Source organism: Crocodylus porosus, unplaced genomic scaffold (genome assembly GCF_001723895.1).
Source record: "Crocodylus porosus isolate Cpor-Errol unplaced genomic scaffold, CroPor_comp1, whole genome shotgun sequence".
Taxonomy (NCBI): Eukaryota; Metazoa; Chordata; order Crocodylia; family Crocodylidae; genus Crocodylus; species Crocodylus porosus.
This window is the reverse complement of record NW_017728912.1, coordinates 33965714-33983916: the sequence shown is the minus strand read 5'-3', so window position 1 is coordinate 33983916 and position 18203 is coordinate 33965714. Positions and strand designations below refer to the sequence as shown.

The following is an 18203-nucleotide window of genomic DNA, read 5'->3' as shown; positions in this document are numbered from 1 at the left end:
AAATAATGTAAATAAGTAAGGGAGTGATAATTAGAGAACTAGGTCAGAATTTCAGTCTTCTACATTAGTATAAATCCAGTGTAACTGTACTGCTGAATGCTTTTCAAAAGCTTCTGTTGATTTCCATAAGAGAACTCCATAGGAGTTAAGCATCTAAGTGCTTTTCACAATTCTGGTAGGTACCTATCTGCATCCTGAGAAGACTAAATATTCTTTCCCCAAGAATAATCCTGTAGTGGTAGGAGAGTAATCAAGATTGTCCAGGGAGTATTTTCATCTCAGATCTATGATACCATGAAGCAAAGGTGGTGAGTTTATTTCACAAATTGTATTAAATATTTTATAGTAGTATTTTGTAGTAGTATTTTGCCACTTCATTGACTACAGTGGGACTACACAGATTTATGCTAGGCAAGCACCTGGCCCAATATGTTGCTTATTAAGTGACTGGAGAAAGAATGCACCTAAGGGATCAAATTCTGTTCTTATTAACACATATGTAAATCAGGAATAATTACACTGACTTCAGTGAAATTGGTTCAGATATATAACTTTGTACACAAATACAGATTCAGGCTCACTGCATTTTCTTCACTGATGAGAAAGAAGAAACAAACAGCTCAGATTTTCAGCTACTAATCAGCATGGCCCCTTTTAACACTAATTTATATCAACTGAGGACTTGTGCTGTAAATATTCTTCGAGGTCTAATTTTCCTCTCCTCCAGTTTTAAGTCAGTGACTTACCTCTGCCTGTCAGTGATATACATAAAAGAAACATCAGCCTATTAGGGCACTGACAGACGTGGAGCTCCCTGCTGTAACTCATGGCGCTTTCCAGGAAGTGTGATGTGTTAGATATCTCCAGGACCCAACAGACATTCACTGTTGGGTCCCAGAGATTGGGAAATGAGCTGTAGTTTAGAGCAGCTGCATCTTTGCAGCCACTTTTTCCCTAGCCCTGCCCCTCCTCCCTCCAAGCCCCAGCATTTTCTTTGAAATGGGAGTGGGGGAAGGGAGTAGAGGGAGCTCATTTTGGGGGTTGCCGAACTGGTGCCGGAGGCTTGGGCAGAAGGATTGGAGAATCTTCAAGGTGGGAGGCTCCAGTCCACCTGCCTCACCATCCAGAACCAGCAGGGCAATCCCCAGAATGAGCTTCCTTTGCTCCCTTCCCCTCTCCCATTCCAAAGACAGCACGGGGAGCTGCTCCCAGCTACGCCAATAGACGTTAATGAAGACATCCCCTTTGGAGCACCTTCATCTGAACCCTCATATAATGAGGGTTCAGATTGTTGCCCAATCGATCATTTTTAAAGTGCTCTGCAGCTGTGCATTTCTGTCAGTGCATGGCTGTAGATAGTGGTGATGCATGGGGGGTGCATGGGTGGTGCACATGCACCCCCTGAGAGCACTGGTGCACCCCCTGTCAGGTGGTGTTCCCTGTTTAACAGGGGGGCAGGTAGGAGCACCAGTGTCCCCCCTGCGAGTACAGGCCGAGGAGTGGGGCCACCAGCAAAAGCAGGACTTCTGGAAGTGGTGCAGCTGCTTTTTGGTGAGTGGGATCAGCTGTGCCCCCCCCTCCCCCCCATCAGTGGGATTGGCTGCTGGGGAACCCTCTCCCTGGTCACTGACTGGTGTCAGGGAGGGCACATCCCGCTACTGATTCAAGAGACACCAGTCACCCATGGCTCTACAGCCACGTGACAAACTTTCACATCTGTCAGCATCCTTAGATTTATCCTCCTTACACTTAGCGCTTTCCTTTCCAACAGCAGTGTTTTACTGAAGATTCACAGTTCAGAGGTTTTTGTATGGTATGTTGCCATCAGAGACGTAGGTGAGTGTTGCTTTATTGTAAACTGTCTTTATGCAAATTCATTTTGTGCGGATTTGCTTATATGCGACAACCTTACATATACCAGAAATTTGCTTTGCGCAAGAAAAATCTGAGAAGTCGGCCGGCGATTAGCTCCCTGCAGGCTTGCAGAGTTCCAGCCTTCAGGGAGCTGGGAGGAAGCAGAAGGAAGGCGGTGAGACGGGGTGCCACGTGTATGTACAGTATGTTCACATGGCCCCAAGTAGCTTTGAGGGCAGCTCCAGCAGGTAAGTGGGGAGGAAGAGGGAGATTGTGGCCCCTGGAGGGAGGGAGCTGAGCAGGGCTGCAAAGGCTTGGGGACAGGGAAGCAGGGAACAGCAGGGCCACATGGAGAAGGTGCTCGCCCTGTGCTGCCTTGGCAACACCCCTTCTGCATGAGCTGCTGCTTGCAGCGTGGAGCTCGTAGCCTCTCCACACAGCCCCACTGTTCCCAGATGCAGTGGGTTGCATCTGCTGGGTGGGAGAGGCACCCGGGGAAGAGAAGCAGGGCAGAGCCAGGAGCAGCAAGCAGCTGGCATTCCCTGCCACCCTGCTTTCCTCCCCCGGGTGCCTCTCCAGCCTGCCCTGTGCTGCCTTGGCAACACACCCCCGTGTGTGCCGCTGCTTGCAGCGCAGAGCTGTCAGCCTCTCCACGTAGCAGTTATTGTATTGTGTGATTACCGTTTGAATTTGTCATGTTTTGGGGGGCAGTAGAGTGAGGCTGGTATGTATCCCTATTAATTACATGTAATAATGGCTTTGCTTTATGCGAATTCACTTTATGTGAGGCTTTTTTGGAATGCAACCCTCGCATAAGGAGAGACCTGAGTGTATGGAAAGCCAACTATGTCTGCATGTCTAGGTGCTATCACTCGTGTTGAAATTTTGTTTGCAAACAAGAAGTAACCTTAATGCAGGATAATTTGGGAGTGGGAGGGAGTTTCCGGCTCACCAGCCCTAGACTCAGCTGTTTTCCTGGGTGCAGCTCCAAAGCTTCTTTGCTTTCTGTCAACATGCCGGTAATAACAATGTGTTTTGGATCACTGGTCATCTGAAATTTGCGGTGGAAAAAGAATGCTTCAAAGTGCACAAGGAATCCCAGAATTCTAGCCTAAACTCCTAGTGCATGAAATTTTCTGACAGTTGAAAACTAATGGAGCTATGCTGTTTTACACCAGCTGAGGATTTGGCCCTGAGATTGTACATGTAGCATCACATCACCACTGAGTAAAGCATGCCTGATTTTCTGTTTGCAGTGTGTAGTAAATATTAAAAGTAGAAATAAGGTGCCAACCGATCAGAACAGTTGTGTTTTACAGCCTGTTGGCAGAGTCAGGAAAAATCAAGTTGGATGTCTAGGCGAAAAGCATTTTTTACTAAAAGGATCAAAAATTCTGCATGGAGGTGTTCAAGAAAAGTTTGGATACACATTGTTTAGGGATGATTTAGGAGTAGAAATGCCTGGAATGTACAATGAAGAGCAGCAGTCAGTCCCACAAGCACCCTCCTCTCCCAGATTGCTTTGAGATCTTGAGAAGAGCTCTGCAGCTGCGAATAAGTGGAATTTGAAGAATCGTTCTCAGTAGCAAGAAAATGAAGGAGCTCCACAAGAAAATTAAAGGAATTTGGATACATTTATGGAGGGGACAAGATGACTGAAAGTGGAGTCCTGGTTGTATAGTGAGGGTGCGTGATGTGTAGAATTGTATTTGGGGTCCCAAGGTTGCAAAGAAGAGTGGAGGGTGTTTGTTTTTTCCCCCATGCTTTAGGGCTTCGCTTGTTGCCACTTGAAACAGGGAAGGATTTTTTTACCTTTTGTTACTACAGATGTCAGAGGGGTTTTTTACCTTCCTCAAAAACATTGGGTGTTGGCTGCATCCAAGGCTTGGGATTTTGATTGAGGTGTGCCTTGTTACCCTGCTTTACCTGTGGATCAGGCCCTACGAGGTTAGGATGTTCTTGTTTTTTTGTGGCAGTGTTTCTAGTAGTTGTACAACTATCATTAAAAGAAAAAGGTTAGACCTGTGGTATCCAACTCATTGGGTCCCATGGGTCAAATCAGTGGTTGGTCTACAGCAGGGGTGGGCAGTTATTTTGGTTGGAGGGCCACTTAAGTTATAGTAAGTTGTCAAGTTCTCTAAGGGTAGCCCCGCCCCTTGACAGGTGTCCCACCCCCTGGTCACCATCTTGGGTCTGGAAGTCCCACCCCTGACTTTTTGCCACCAAAAATCCATCCACTTGCCCCAGAAGTACTCCTTTTGAGAGGTGGGGGAGAGGTTTGCTGTCTTGGAATTGGAAGAAAAAATAAATCATATACTAAAAATCAAACATTTGCTATAACAAATTTTAATTGTATTTCAAAAACTATTTTTGTTCTGATTTAAGTGTTTTTGCATAGTGTATATAGAGGCAATTGCATAATAGTTCATAATAAAGTTGTACTCTTGTGTATTGTTTAGGGAGCGTAGGGGGAATGTGGGGGTGGTGTGGGGGTGGTTGGAGGAGTATGTGGTTGGGTGTAGGGTGTGGATATGGTGGGGGTGAGTTGTGTAGGGGGTATGAAGGGGTGTTTGTGGGGTGTGGGTGTAAGTGGGTAGGACGTGTGTGGGGGTGTGTGGAGTCTGCGTGTGGGTATGGTGGGGTGTGTGGGAGGGTATTGGGTGTGTGTGTGGGTATGGTGGGGTGTAGGGTGTGTGATTTGGAATGTGGGGTGTGTGGGAGGATTGTTTTTTGTGATGTGGCTGAGCCCAGCCTGTCTGCAGGTGGTGGTAGGGGAGGGAGGTGGTAGGGGAGGGGGTCTGCAGGTGCTTGCCTGGTTTGCAGCATGCTGCAAAGGGATGGGAAAGCAGCTGCTGCCAGCGGGCAGCAAGAGAAGTCCCTGTGGGGGAGGAGGGAGTCAAGCCTGGCACCACTGACTCTCTTGGCTTCTCTTCCACACCTGCCTGGTAGGGCTTTATCCAAGCCCACACTGGTTTCTGCTGTGGCTCCCACCCCACCTGCCTATCTTATGCCTTCTTGGTAGGGGATTGTGTGCATCTGAGCTCCTTCACCCCCCTCTCTCCCCACTCCCATGCCAGCTGGGCCAGATACACTTAATTGGAGATTGCCCACCTGTGGGCTGAATCCAATCGGCTGGCAGGCCAGATCCAGCCCACAGACCATATTTTGCCCATCCTTGGTCTACAGGTTGGTTCTGGTGAGCAGGATCAACTTGCAGGCTGGATCTGGCAAGTCTGTGAGCTTGACCCAGTGCACAGGATCAGTCCTTGGGCCTGATCCATCACAGGGGGCTGCATTATCTGGCCAACAGGGCTCTCCATGGGTCTGAATTTAGTGGTAGGATGCGTAGTGGCATCATTATTGCCATTGCTCCAAGAGCTGTAGCAGTTAATGCTCCCCCCACTTCCCCTCTTCCAATTTCCAGACCCATGGGATAGATGACATAGCTGCATGGGCTGGATCTGGCCTGTGGGCTGGATCTTGGTCAATCCTTGGTTAAGCAATCACTTGTATGGGATAGTTTAGATAGGGGTGATTCTGCCTTGGGCAGGGGTTGGATTAGATGACCTGACTTCCCTTCCAACTTCTATGATTCTGTGAGTCTTTCACACCCATAAAGTAAGGAGCAGTGCATGGAAAGGGAAGAAAAGGGACCATGAAACGAGCAAGGACAAGACATGAACTCCCTGGCAGCTTCTGCAGGAAATTGAGGCCAAAAAGCCTGAATCTGCTCTCTCATGCATAAAAATAAATTAAGGACACACTACTGCAAATCAGAGAGGTTAGATCCTCTCATGACACAAACTGACTTATCACTGGCCAAGGTTCTGATTTAGGATCAGGCCCATGTATGTAGGTACACAGACATACACACATATACAGATAAAGGGCCTATTTCTTCCCTCATCTATATTGATTTTTAAGTGGGTGTTAACTTATGGGTTTCAAAAGGATTATATTTGCATCTTGGTAATTCATATTAAAAGCAGATTGCTACTGCAGTGTTTTAGACCAGTGTTTCTCAATCCATGGGTTGTGATCCAGAAGTAGGTCGCAAGAATGTTGTAAAGGGCCATGAGGAGTTTCCAGGGAATCATGCGGTTTCCTTGTGCAGGCTGCTATGCTGACAGCCTGCACGGAGGCCGCATGCAGCCCAGGGGCATGGTGAACACACAGCATTATGAGTGCAGCCTCAGGAGCCAGAGATGGAGGGAGAGGGCCAGATGCAGCAGCCGGGGGTGGGGAGAGAGAGAGGCTGTGTGGGTGAGAGACTGTGTAAACAGAGGGTCATGAGTCGCGGGTTGCGTCAACCTGATGATTATGCTGATGGCTCCCAGTGTGAAAAAGTTGAGAACCACTGTTTTAGACAGTCTGTCTGAGATGCTCATGCTGAAAATCCCCTTCATGCTGACAATCCCCTTGGTTATCTGCAATTATTTTTTGTCCATTCTGCATTTGGATAAGCAGGTTCATAGTGTAACGTTTTTGCTGCCAGTCACCAGGTCTGTATGTCTCAGTAAAGGAAATGACTGAATTTGAGAAGCACATTCCATCTATTGTTTCAGAGTTTCTCCTGTTGCAGTTGCTGTATGTTTTATATCAGCATGCAAAGGAATTTTAGCTTTGTTTTGTGCTCTTGTTGTTTAAACTAATTATTTATTGACCTAAGAAGAATCAGAAAAATGTTTCCTTTATACCTAAAGGACTAGATGCTGAGTAGATGTATATCAGTAGTTATCCAACGTAAAGAGACCAATTGAAGTTTACAGCAGTTGCAGGGCTGGCCAGAAAGGTATTTTGTTCTGTCTTCACATCAGGACAACACAGTGGCTATGCTTGGGAAGAGAGAGTTTCACTGAGACAGAAGCTGAATTTGGAAAAAAGTTACAATCCCCTTCCCCCAGATCCTGCTATAGGAAGGTAAGTGAGCCAGGGCTGCCTGTGTTTGGTTTGCTGAGTATTTCTCTGGTAGGCTGCGTGTGTTTTGGGCGTGTGCTTTGAGCATCTGGGAATGCTGCTAGCTGAGTGATTGCTGAGTGGTTGCTGGGCGTTTGTTGCCCGTGTCTGAAAAAAGCCCTAACGGGGCAGAGCCATTCCAGCCTCCGCAGGGTATAAAAGGAGACTCCTGGAGTGAGCACTAGCGACATGAGGACTGACCAGGCCTCCCCAGTGTTAGAAGGATTAAAGCCATTGCCACGAAGAACAAACAACAGGTGGTGGTGGTTGGAGACTCCCTTCTGAAGGGGATGGAAGCATCCATCTGCCAGCCTGACCTGTTGTCTCGGAAGGTGTGCTGCTTGCCTGAAGCCTGGATCTGAGATGTCACAGAAGGATTACCATGACTCATCCGGCCCTCTGACTACTACTACAGGCTGCTTATCCATGTGGGCAACAAGGGTACTGCCAGGGGTGACCCTGAGCATATCTAAAGTGACTACAGGGCTCTGGGTGCAAGGGTGAAGGGGGCAGGGGCTCAGGTGGTGTTCTTGATCCTTCCAGTCAAGAGGAGGGGGAAGGCAGGAGTGGAGGCATCCTGCAGAGCTATACATGGCTGCACAGATAGTGTCACTAGCAGGGTTTTGGCTTCTTCGACCATGGGGTGTTGTTCCAAGAAGAAGGATTGCTAGGAAGAGATGACAAAGAGAGGGAAGAGCATCTTCACAGACCTTCACTTTCTCATCCCTTGGTATCCCCAGCTGTAAAGTGGCAGTGATGAGTATTTGAGAACTACGGAAGAAAAGGGACATATAAAGACTATATGTGATAATAGTAACTTACACCGTTTTGACGCGTGTGACTTGTGTTTAGGGAGCAAGTGTTGCTCTCAACTGCCAGCATTTCTGTGTTCTCTCAGCTTTCGTTTCCACAGTTCAGAAGTCATGCAGAGTGTGCTATCTTTGACTACACATAGTCATTCTCACAGTTCCTCTACCAGCGGTCTCAGCCACTATTTTATATTTATCTTTTTCATTTATTTTTTAGCTTCCCTTGTGTAGTTAGTATCCCAGGCTTTGCTTTGCCTTCTGTTTTTGTCCACAGCTATTTTCTTCCATGTTCTGGAAGGAAACCCACAAGGTTTAGTGATTCTTGAGGCATGATAACTTCACCAACTCTAAGCAACAACACCAATTCTTCTCTTTTTTCCTCCAGATTTATATGCAGGAAGCTTTTTTGACATTGGTACAATTTGTCCTGCTTACATCAATGCAAACTGGGAGGAGACTCAATATACCATCATTCTATGAGATTATTGGAAGGAAATTTCATGGGCATGTTGAAGCTACAGCAAGTAACCCATTATGGTTTGGCATTAAATCATTAATGGGCTCATCTATATGTGCAATGAATGCACCTGAATAAACTCTGGCACAGTTCACACCACAGTGTATTGCTCCCAAGTTCAGCATTTACATGTGTGCCTGGGACTGCAGCACATTAAGCCAGAGTGGCACAGTCCCAGCTGGCAGGGAGCCCAGGGGGTCCGCCTACAAGCCCGGAGTTGCTCCACCCCAGTTCAATGATGTGCAGTGGAGGGGCTCGCTAGGGCACAAGGGTGCTACAGTGCAGGACTAGCCAGCAGGCAACCCCACGCTGTAGCACCCTTGCACTGTGGCCAACCCCAGACACCATCTACACATGCATTGCGGCGCACTAAATAACTCCATGGTAGAATAGTACTTGTGTCTGCCTACAACAGAGTTAATTAGTTTACTGTGGCCTAATAGCCACATCTGTAGATGGTGACGCTTTACTGAGGACCTAATTAATCAACTCCGCAGTAAAGCATACAGTAGATGTCCTTAATGTTATGCAATTCATGTGTCCTACATGAAGCTTGTCAAAGAGAATGAGCAAATAGCACTTGATCAGATCAGCTTAAGGCCAAAAGCAGGTGCAACTAAACTTGCCTTAAGCCACAACAAAAGTGACTAACCAATGGAAGTGGAACCGCACTAATCCCCAGTAGAACTCCTGGTCTCAGTGGATAAATTTTGGCCTTCATCTTTGGCTGAAAAACTTGGTAGCAGGTTAAAGTGATTTAATTAAGCGCAAAGTGTCTGTAGGAACTGGCCCTTAAAGTACTTTTCCATATACTTTGAACACTCTGAAAAAAATGGAAGCTCAGAAGCTATTTTGTAATATATTGCCAGGCCTTGTATACACTCTGTGCAATACAGTTTCTTTTCCTCCATTTTTTATTGCTATTAGTGAGAGTTTGGGTTGAGCATGGGCAAAAAGATCAGTGTATGTGTGTGTATATGTGTGTGTTTTCCAAAATGCCGTGATATGGTTTCTTCAGAAGAACACATGATGCAGTACTTAAAAATGTGTTGGGGGAATATTTACCATGGGAACAGTGTAGTCAATTAAAGCATTAGTCTTCTACTTACAGGTGAATTAAAGCACTAGCCTTCCATGTCCACAGACCTACCTTGGGACCTACCATGAAAGAAGACAGTAGTATGCTCTGTGCTAGACATTTTCCCATGCTGTTGTAAAAAGAATATTATTACCCTGGTGTTGACATAGCAATGGCATATTACTGTGAGTTTTTGTTATTCTTCTGCCACATCTATAAAGGAACACATATTTTACTAGGTTCCTCCCAGTCTGGTATCGGGATATCTAAGCAGAATTGTGTGGGTCTAAAAAGGCATTCAGTGAAAAGTCAATGCCATTACACTTGGTTTTCTTGCTAATGGGCTTAGAACAGCATGCTTATTTTAGAACTGTGACTGCACCTTAATTATGAGTGACATCTTGAGTAGATTGTGTCTTCACTCTGTAGAAACCCTAATAGGCTTCTGAGTGCTTTGATTTTGCCTTTACCACCTGCCTAGCAGCTAGGTACAAAGCCTGCAACGCAGAGACCAATGTAATTATGAGGCAGGAAGAGCAGGGCAGTCCATTTATTATCAGGTTCTGGGGACTGATTGCCCCTTTGGTAGATGCATATAGAAAGTATCCTTTCTATAACTGTATCTGCTACAGTCTACTCTGACAGATTTGGGGCTAGATACATAGTGTGTGTAAATTAGGGTGTAGCTCTCTAGTTGGCTGTGTTTTAATTATACAGGCCACTCTTTTCCTTTTGTTGTGACTGACTAATGTTCTTTCTCAACTAGCAGAAAATGCTGGGTGAAAATACCCTGTCCTTGGCCACATCTTTATGTGTAGTATGAGCTGAGATCACAGAACCATGGAGACTCCCCAAGCAACCTGGGAGCAAGCAAACAGGGGGAACAAACAGGGCAGTTTGCAAGCAGTTCACAAGTCAGTTTGCAACTCAGTTTGTCGCCCCTCTTTTTGAAAGGGAGCCTTTAAAGGGAGCCTTTAAGGTAAGTTCTGTCTTTAATTAAGAGTAACTAACATACATATATTTAGTGTAAGTAGTTAAAACTTAGCAGTTAGACCAATACAACAAAAGCTTTGTTATCTGGCACCCATGCGGGATGGGGGGTGCTGGATAACAAAATTATTCCAGTTAACTGAGAGACCCAAACAGGCATCTTTGCCTGTTTGGGCTGCTGCCTCTCCCACCATGTCCAAGGTGTCGCTGCCCCTCCCACCACATTGCCACCCCTGCGGGATGGGGAGATGGGCCCCTCACAGGCTACTTTACCTCAGGCCATGGGGGCTTGGAGAAACCAGAAGTGCCACAGTGAGCACTTCTAGTTTCACTTTTACCTTACAAGACAGCATGCCGGTTAATAGAGCATCCTGGCTTGTAAGGTGCCGGCTAAGGTAGCTTTTACTGTACTTAAGCTCCGTGTTTAACTAGAGTCCAGAATGAGGGGAAGTTTTCTAGGGAGTTTGCCTAGCAACTCTTTCTTACCTTCCTCCACTGTAAGCATGGTGAGAGGAATCAGGTTAGCAGGGAAAAGGGACCCTTTTGGGATTAAGGAGCAGCAAATGGGTCAGCTTATAGGGGAGTTTGCTAGGAAAGGTCTGCTTGGAAAGAGGGGCAGGAAGAGAGAGGTAGTGGATTAAGAGTCTCAAATGGCTGAAGGATGTCACAATGACAGAGCCACTGCCATTGCCAGCTCTTCCTCTGCTTGTACCTGTGAGGTGTCTGTCCAGGCAGGACTGCTCACAGTCGATGCTTCCATCCAGGTCCTGGTTTAGCCCTGTGGAGACTGCAGCTTGCAGGTTCCTTCTGGTGACAGCCAGATGGGGGAGTGCCTGCTGTGTCAGTGGTGCCTCCTGGTGGTGTCCCTCAGAGTGAAGACAAGAGAGCTACAGGAGGAGATGCCAAGGCTCCAAAGTATCCTCTGCCATGATAACTTTATTGAGTCATGCTAAAAGGAGACCTCTAGGACTGCAGCAGAAGGACTGCCAGTGGCAGCACTAGAGAAGGAAAAGGACATGGACTCCCAGGAAGGTGGAAGCTGGAAGCTTTTTGACTTCTGGCAGCAAGCAGAAGTCGTCATCTCCACCTGCAGCAGTTTGCATAGAGAACCGATAAGGAGCCATAGAAACAGAGGAGGAAAAGCATGTTCCATTGGTGGAAGAGGCCAGGCCTGGCATCCTCAAGTTTGGAAGGATCGAGACAACTACTGCCAAGAGGAAGTGATGGGTGGACTCCCTTCTACAGGGGACAGAGGCATCCATTTGCCAGCCTGACCTCTTGTCTTGCCCAGAGCCTAGTTCTAAGATATCAAGAGAGGATTGCTGCAACTTATCTGGCTTTCTGACTACTACCCCACATTGCTTATCCATGAGGGCAACAATGATACTGCCAGGGGTGACCCTGAACAGATCAAAAGTGACTGAAGGACTCTTGGTGTAAGGGTGAAAGGGACAGGGGTTTAGGTGGTGTTTCTTATCCTTCCAGTCATAGGTACCAACTTCTATTTTTGCCAGGGAGAGTCTTGATGATGGACATGTGGAAAGTTTTATGCATTTCTTCCCAAGGGGGACCAGGGTCCTCAGGCGCCCACATACCTGGCACCTCTCCCAGGAAGGAGAGAATGCATCCTGCAGATCAATTTATAGCTGAACAGATGGTGTTGCCAGCAGGGCTTTGCCTTCTTCAACCATGGGATGTTGTTCAAAGTAGGATTGGTAGGAAGAGACAAGATCCACCTGATAAAGAGAAGGAAGAGCATCTTTATAGACAGGCTTGCTAACCTGATGAGGAGGACTTTAAACTAGGTTTGCTGGGGGATGGAGACCAAAGCCCTGAGATAACTGACAAAATGGGTGACCTGGAGGAAGCACAAGAGAGGGCAACAGGGGAGGTCTTCCCATTCTTCCTGAGAAAGTAGGGCAATGGGGTAGTAACCTCAGATGCCTGTCCACAAATGCATGGAGCCTGGGAAACAAGCAGGAAGAATTGGAAGTCCTTGCACAGTCATGGAACTATGAAATGGAATAACAGAAACTTGGTGGGATAACGCACAAGACTGGAGCACTGTCATGGATGGGTATAAACTGTTCATGAAGGACAGGAAGGGGAGAAAAGGAGGAGGAGTTGTACTTTATGTAAAAGAGCTTTACTGAGTGCTCAGAGCTCCGGTATGAAACTGGAGCTAGGCTTCTTGAAAGTCTCTGGGCTAGGGTCAGAGAGCACCAAGGGTGATGTTGTGGTGAGTGTCTACTATACACCACCAGGCCAGGAGGATGAGGTGGATGCGGATTTCTTCAAATAGCTAGCAGAAGTTTCCCAGTCACAAGCCCTGGTTCTTATGGGGGGACTTCAGTCACCCTGACACCTACTGGGAGGGCCATACAGCAGTGCACAGGCAATCCAGGACGTTTTTGGAGAGTGTTGGGAACAATTTCCTGGTGCAAGTGTTGAAGGAGCTGTTACACAGGGACTTAATTAAGCACCTAATTAAATGAGGTCGCTCAATGGGCTGTACCTTGTAGTGTCCGCTCACGTAAAGGGAGGTGTTTCTTGGCCCTGAGATAATTAACTGGTAAACCAGGGTATATCTGTCACTACCCAGTTTATCAGGCAATTAGATAAAGTTAATTAAATTACCACACACTCAATTAGCACTGAAACGAATAACAAGGTTTATTAATAACAACAACAAATAGCAACATTTAACAAGTAAAAACATCAACAGATAATCACAGGTTTACACTCTTAATACTAACCACAACTAATCGATGAACAGCTAATACCTAATTAATCAATTAACTATAACAGGGAGAAAGGGGTGGAATTTATTACAGAGGGGCAAGAGTAATTTTATTTTATGTAATTTTATTTTATGAGTAATTTTATGCTATTTGATCTGTCACTAGCCATCTGTCCTCCAGTACAGGTCAGTAGTGGCTTACCTCCCACCTTGCTGCCTTTTTAACAAGGGTACTGAACTAATAAAAAGACAGAAGAAGGAGGGGAAGGATTGAGGCGATACTTACTAAAAAAGCAAAGAGCTGCTCTGTGTCAAAGACACATAAACCCAGGGAGGAAAAGTCTGGGGAGCAGACCTGATTTACTTTAATGTGGAAGTAAATCTGGAGAGGAGCAACTACATGGAGACCTTTGAGCCTCTGGAGTATACACAGCCTTCACGGAGTGTATATCTTCTCCTTCAGTCAGTCTTTCCCTATGTTCTCATACCCCAGTCGATCTCCAACACAGGCCTCAATCAAGCTCACTCCCTTAACCACACTATGCACACACGCACCTTCAGTCCCACGCAAAACCACACACAGTCCTAGGCACACACCCAGGCTCACACAGAGCTCTGCCCACACACACCCTTTATAGCCTATGTACTCATGTTACCTAGGTGGCTCTGCACTTGGCCCCAAAATCTTCACACGACACCTCTTTCAGGGGTCTTACAGCATCTTTCATGACACAAGGTCACTCCTGGTTCACTCAGTGGCCCACTTTCCATCTGTGCTGTGGTGGACACCATAGTGCTGTGTATCTGACACCATAGTGTCTTCATCCTTGTACGTAGACACAGACCCTAATTTTGGCCTCACCAGAGCCAACTAGGGGCCATGCTCTTCTTGACCTGCTGCTCACAAACAGGGAAGAATTGCTGTGGAATGCAGAAGTGGTAACTTGGGCAACAGCAACCACGAGATGATTGAGTTTAGGATCCTGAGAAAAGAAAGGAAGGAGAACAGCAGAGTACAGACCCTGACTTTCAGAAAAGCAGACTGATTCAATTAAGGAATTCATGGACAGAATCCCCTGATAGGCTTTTGAGGGGGAAAGGAGTCCAGGAAAGCTGGTTGTACTTTAAAGAAGCCTTACTGAGGGCCAGAAATGAACTATCCTGATGCACAGGAAGACTAGAAAGTGTGGCAGAATACCATCTTGGCTTAGCAGAGAACTCTTCTGTGAGATAAAACACAACAAGGAAGTTTACCAGAAGTGGAAACTTGAACAAACAATTTAGGAGTATAAGCATATTGCTCAGGCATGCAGGGATGAAATCAGGAGTTGCAGCTAGCAAGCAACATGAATGGCAGCAAGAAGGGTTTCTACATGTATGTGAGCAACAAGAGGAAGATCAGAGAATGGGTGGGTCTCTTACTGAATGGGGGAGGCAACCTAGTGACAGATAATGGGGAAAAGGTTGAAGTACCCAATGCCTTTTTCACCTTCATCTTCACAGGCAAGGTCAGCTCCCAGACTACTATACCTGGCAGCACAGTTTGGGGAGGAGGTGAGCAACCAAAAGTGGCAAAAGAACAATTTAGGGGCTATTTAGGATTGGTGGACATATACAAGTCTGTGGGTGGGATGCAGTGCACCCTAGGGTGTTGAGGAAGTTGACCAATGTGATTGCAGAACTGCTGGCCATTATCTCTGAAAACTTGTGGCAGTCAGTAGAAGTCCTGGATGATTAGAAAAGGGAAAATATAGTGCCCATCTTTAAGAAGCAGAACAAGAGGGATCCGTGGAACTGCAGACCTGTCAGCCTCTGCTCAATCCCTGGAAAAGCCAAGGAGCAGGTCCAAAAGGAATCCATTTCTAAGCTTTTGGAAGAGAAGAAGGTGATTAGGAACAGTCAGCGTAGATTCACCAAGGGCAAGTCATAACTGACCAACCTGATTGCCTTCTATGACAAGATGCAATAATCTCTCTATACACTGTGTAAACACAAATCATACCAAAAATATTTTTTGTAATAAAATTAAAATATGTTATAATAGATGTTTGACTTTCAGTATAAGATTTGGGGGGTTTTTCTGGTTCCAAGATGGCAACTCTCCCCTCCCAAAAGGAGTATGTCTGGGGGGCAAGGGGAGGGACATCTGGTGGCAAGTGTCTACGGTTAGAGGTAGGACTTCTGATCCCAAGATGATGACTAGGGTGTGGAGCACCTGTCAATGGGCAGGGCTACCCATGTGGCCCTCGACAGCTCACCAGAACTCATTAAGCGGTCCTCCAGCCAAAATAATTTCCTGCCCCTGCTGTAACGCCTTGGAATCCAGCCTGCAGAGGCTTCCTTCTGCGTCTGTTGCCATGTTCCAGCCTATGATTTACTTTTAGAGTAGAACCTGGACAACTGCTACTTCAAAACTATTTCCTCCCACTTAAGGTCAGATCTTCAGCACAGACGTCAGTCCAAATTGACTTTCAGTGCTGATAAACTGATTTATACCAGCTGAAGGTCTGGCCCCTATATGCATATCTCTCCCCTCCCTCCCCCCCAATCCATGTAGTTTTGGTAGTTTCATTATCAGTTATCATCTAATGTCTTTGAATGTGCTGTTTGCTGTAGCCTGTATCTCCACAGGTTTTGTATAACTTTCTCCCCAACCTTAAGGATTTCACCAATATATCTCTGGAGGTCCAATGGTAGATGTATTTCTTTTTTGTTATAAGTGTAGTGTGTGTATATGCTTTACAATACAAATATCTTTGCACTATAAAATAAAGGAGCAAAATATAAAATATGACAGTTGACAGGGGTGGAGACATCCTCACTGAACAAAATAACTCAAAAGTACCAGAAAGCACTAAACATGAAGAATCCAAAACAAGCAAGTGACATTAATTTTTCAGTTTTTGTTTTTTCTTTTTGCTATTTTTCTGTTTGTCTTTCAGATGGCAAAGCAAAACCAAATGAAGAAAATCTGTTGCTCTTTTGTACTTTTCTCAAATATATTGAAATTATTTAATATTATTTTCCTCTTGATGATCTCACTCAAAATAAAGCAAGCACTTTTCAACTACTGTACAATATCATCCTATCAATTGCACCAATATGAATTAAGTAATCCCAGCTAAATGACTCCAGCAATAGTGGTATTAAAATACTATGAAAGGAGAATCAAGTCCACAACATACTGAGTCATCCAAGATTCCAGTTTCTTTCTGCTGTTCTGATAACACAAAGTAAGCCTGCAAACTAATTTGACAGAAAATTTAGATTAGATTTATGTTGTTCTGGATCTCCAGAACAGCACAAGGTACAACTGTGTCCTGGTGAATCTAAACTTTTAAATTTACGGGGAGTTTGATTCTCCATTCACAGTAATCTAACACCAGCTGCGGTGTCCTTGTGACTGTGGCCAGATGCCTGATGACACGGTTATTGATGTGGTTCTTTCACCCTAAGCAACACACTTTGTTATAGGATAAAGGCTGTTCACAGACAGTTATATGGGTTCAGTTATTGAAAAAACAAGGGAAAAAATCTCAGGGCTATGCTTGATTTTTTTTTAAATCCGTTTTTAATTGTACTTCATCTGGACATTTAGTGAAGGGAAAACTTGGAAAGTGTAAAGAAAGCAACTGCAGCTTAAAGACCTGTGTACCTGTTTTGACAAATTTAGACTTTTTAAAACAAAGTACGTGTGTGTGTGTGTGTGTGTGTGTGTTCATGTTTGAGATGCTCAGGAGAAAGATGTGAATGAGTGTTTTAATTTAAAGTAATTTTAGTTACAAATATGTTTTTAATTTGTCAGCACAAGATAAGGTTAATTCAGTGTTTCCGTTAAACTGTAGAAGGGATTTTGAACAGATTTTTTCTAGTCCATTTGCAAAATTAATGGAGAGAGATCTTTTAATGTTCCTGAGTGAAAACTGAGTTGAATTTTGCTCTGAACTAGAGTTTACATTTTTTGTTATTTAAGAAGAATTCACTCTATCCTCCCCAATAAAATAAAATAGCACAAAGCTGTTAATGGCACAAAATCTCTGCAACACCCTGATGTGCAATACAGATTGCCTTTGATGGAATGTGCTGAAAGAACATTGTTAACTTGATAATCACCTTTCTGTCTGAAATGTAACTGCTGAAATTACAAGAAACGCTTTAGATAATGGCAGTCGGATAAGATTAGACACCTTTTTCCTCCATTCTTCCAGTTTACCACATGAAGTAAGCAGCATCTTTTGTTTAATCAGTGCAGCTGCTTCTCCTACAGAATCTGTTATGTTCCAATCTTGTGACTAGGTCCACTGGGGTATAACCTTGCTATTGTCCAGCTACTGTCCGCCCCCTCCCCTTATATTTGCAGTGCGGTCCACAGGTGCCAATTTTATTCAGATCCCTTAAGGGGTATCCAACCTTTTTGAATGTGCGGCTGGATCACAAACTTTTTATCACCCATTGGGACAGCGAGCCATATTCAAAGACCTCACAGGAAGTGGTATCACATCAGGAAGTGATGTCACATGACCTTTGACACCAATGAAGTTGCAGGAAGTGGCAATGAAATGGGTCTGGAAATGTAGTTTAAAATCCAAAATAAAAACAATATAAAAGCAGCAATGAAATAATACCAAACGCTTGACTAAAATAAACACTTAGGTTACAGCAGCAGCAAGCTATTTAGGCATTCCTCCCTTGTCAGCCTGGCAGCTTTGCAGGGAAAGGGGCCAGGCCTTGGGTGCTGCTTGGTGCCCTGGCCACATTTTGCCCAAACCCATCCTCCCAGACACTCACTGCTTGGAAAGAAACAGGCTGGAATCAGGGGCTCAGCAGGCCATACCCAACCCCCTTCTGGCTGCCTTGGCCTGAGTTTCTCAGAGTTTTGCATCCCATTATTATTTTTTAAAGGTGGAGGTAGCTGAGACCTCTCACCCATACCACACAAGGCATGAGACACAAGGGTGACCATTCTGCTGCCATGGTGGCTGTGGACACTGCCTTGGAGGGGGAGGCAAAAGGTCAGGGATGCCCCTGGCTTCCCTGTATTGTTCTCTAACCTCCTCCAGCTGAGACCTCTCTAGTGCAACCTTGTATTAATTTTTATTTCTTACTTTTTGGGCCCCTGTGCCCCCTCACCCATGCCCATAAAGGCTGGGAGAGAGATGGCCTCCACCCGCAGTGTTTGGTAGCTCTGGGCCAGGGGTGCAGCTGCAAGGCAGCTGAGTGGGTGCAGAGTGGCCCGTGGCCCTGCATGGGCAGAGCTGT

General features: G+C 45.5%; 1 protein-coding gene across 2 annotated transcripts in view; it reads left to right on the top strand.

Annotated features, from left to right (window-relative positions):
• SHROOM3 (shroom family member 3) overlaps window positions 1-18203 on the top strand; it is a 96117-nt gene that overhangs the window by 27875 nt on the left and 50039 nt on the right. The window contains exon 1 of one of the 2 annotated variants that reach the window (XM_019534249.1): window positions 13857-13867. The exons of the other annotated variant lie outside the window; for it this stretch is intronic. The gene's annotated coding sequence lies outside the window, so the exon portion shown is untranslated. Of the gene's footprint in view, window positions 1-13856; window positions 13868-18203 lie in introns of those variants that run through there. 2 annotated transcript variants of the gene reach the window in all.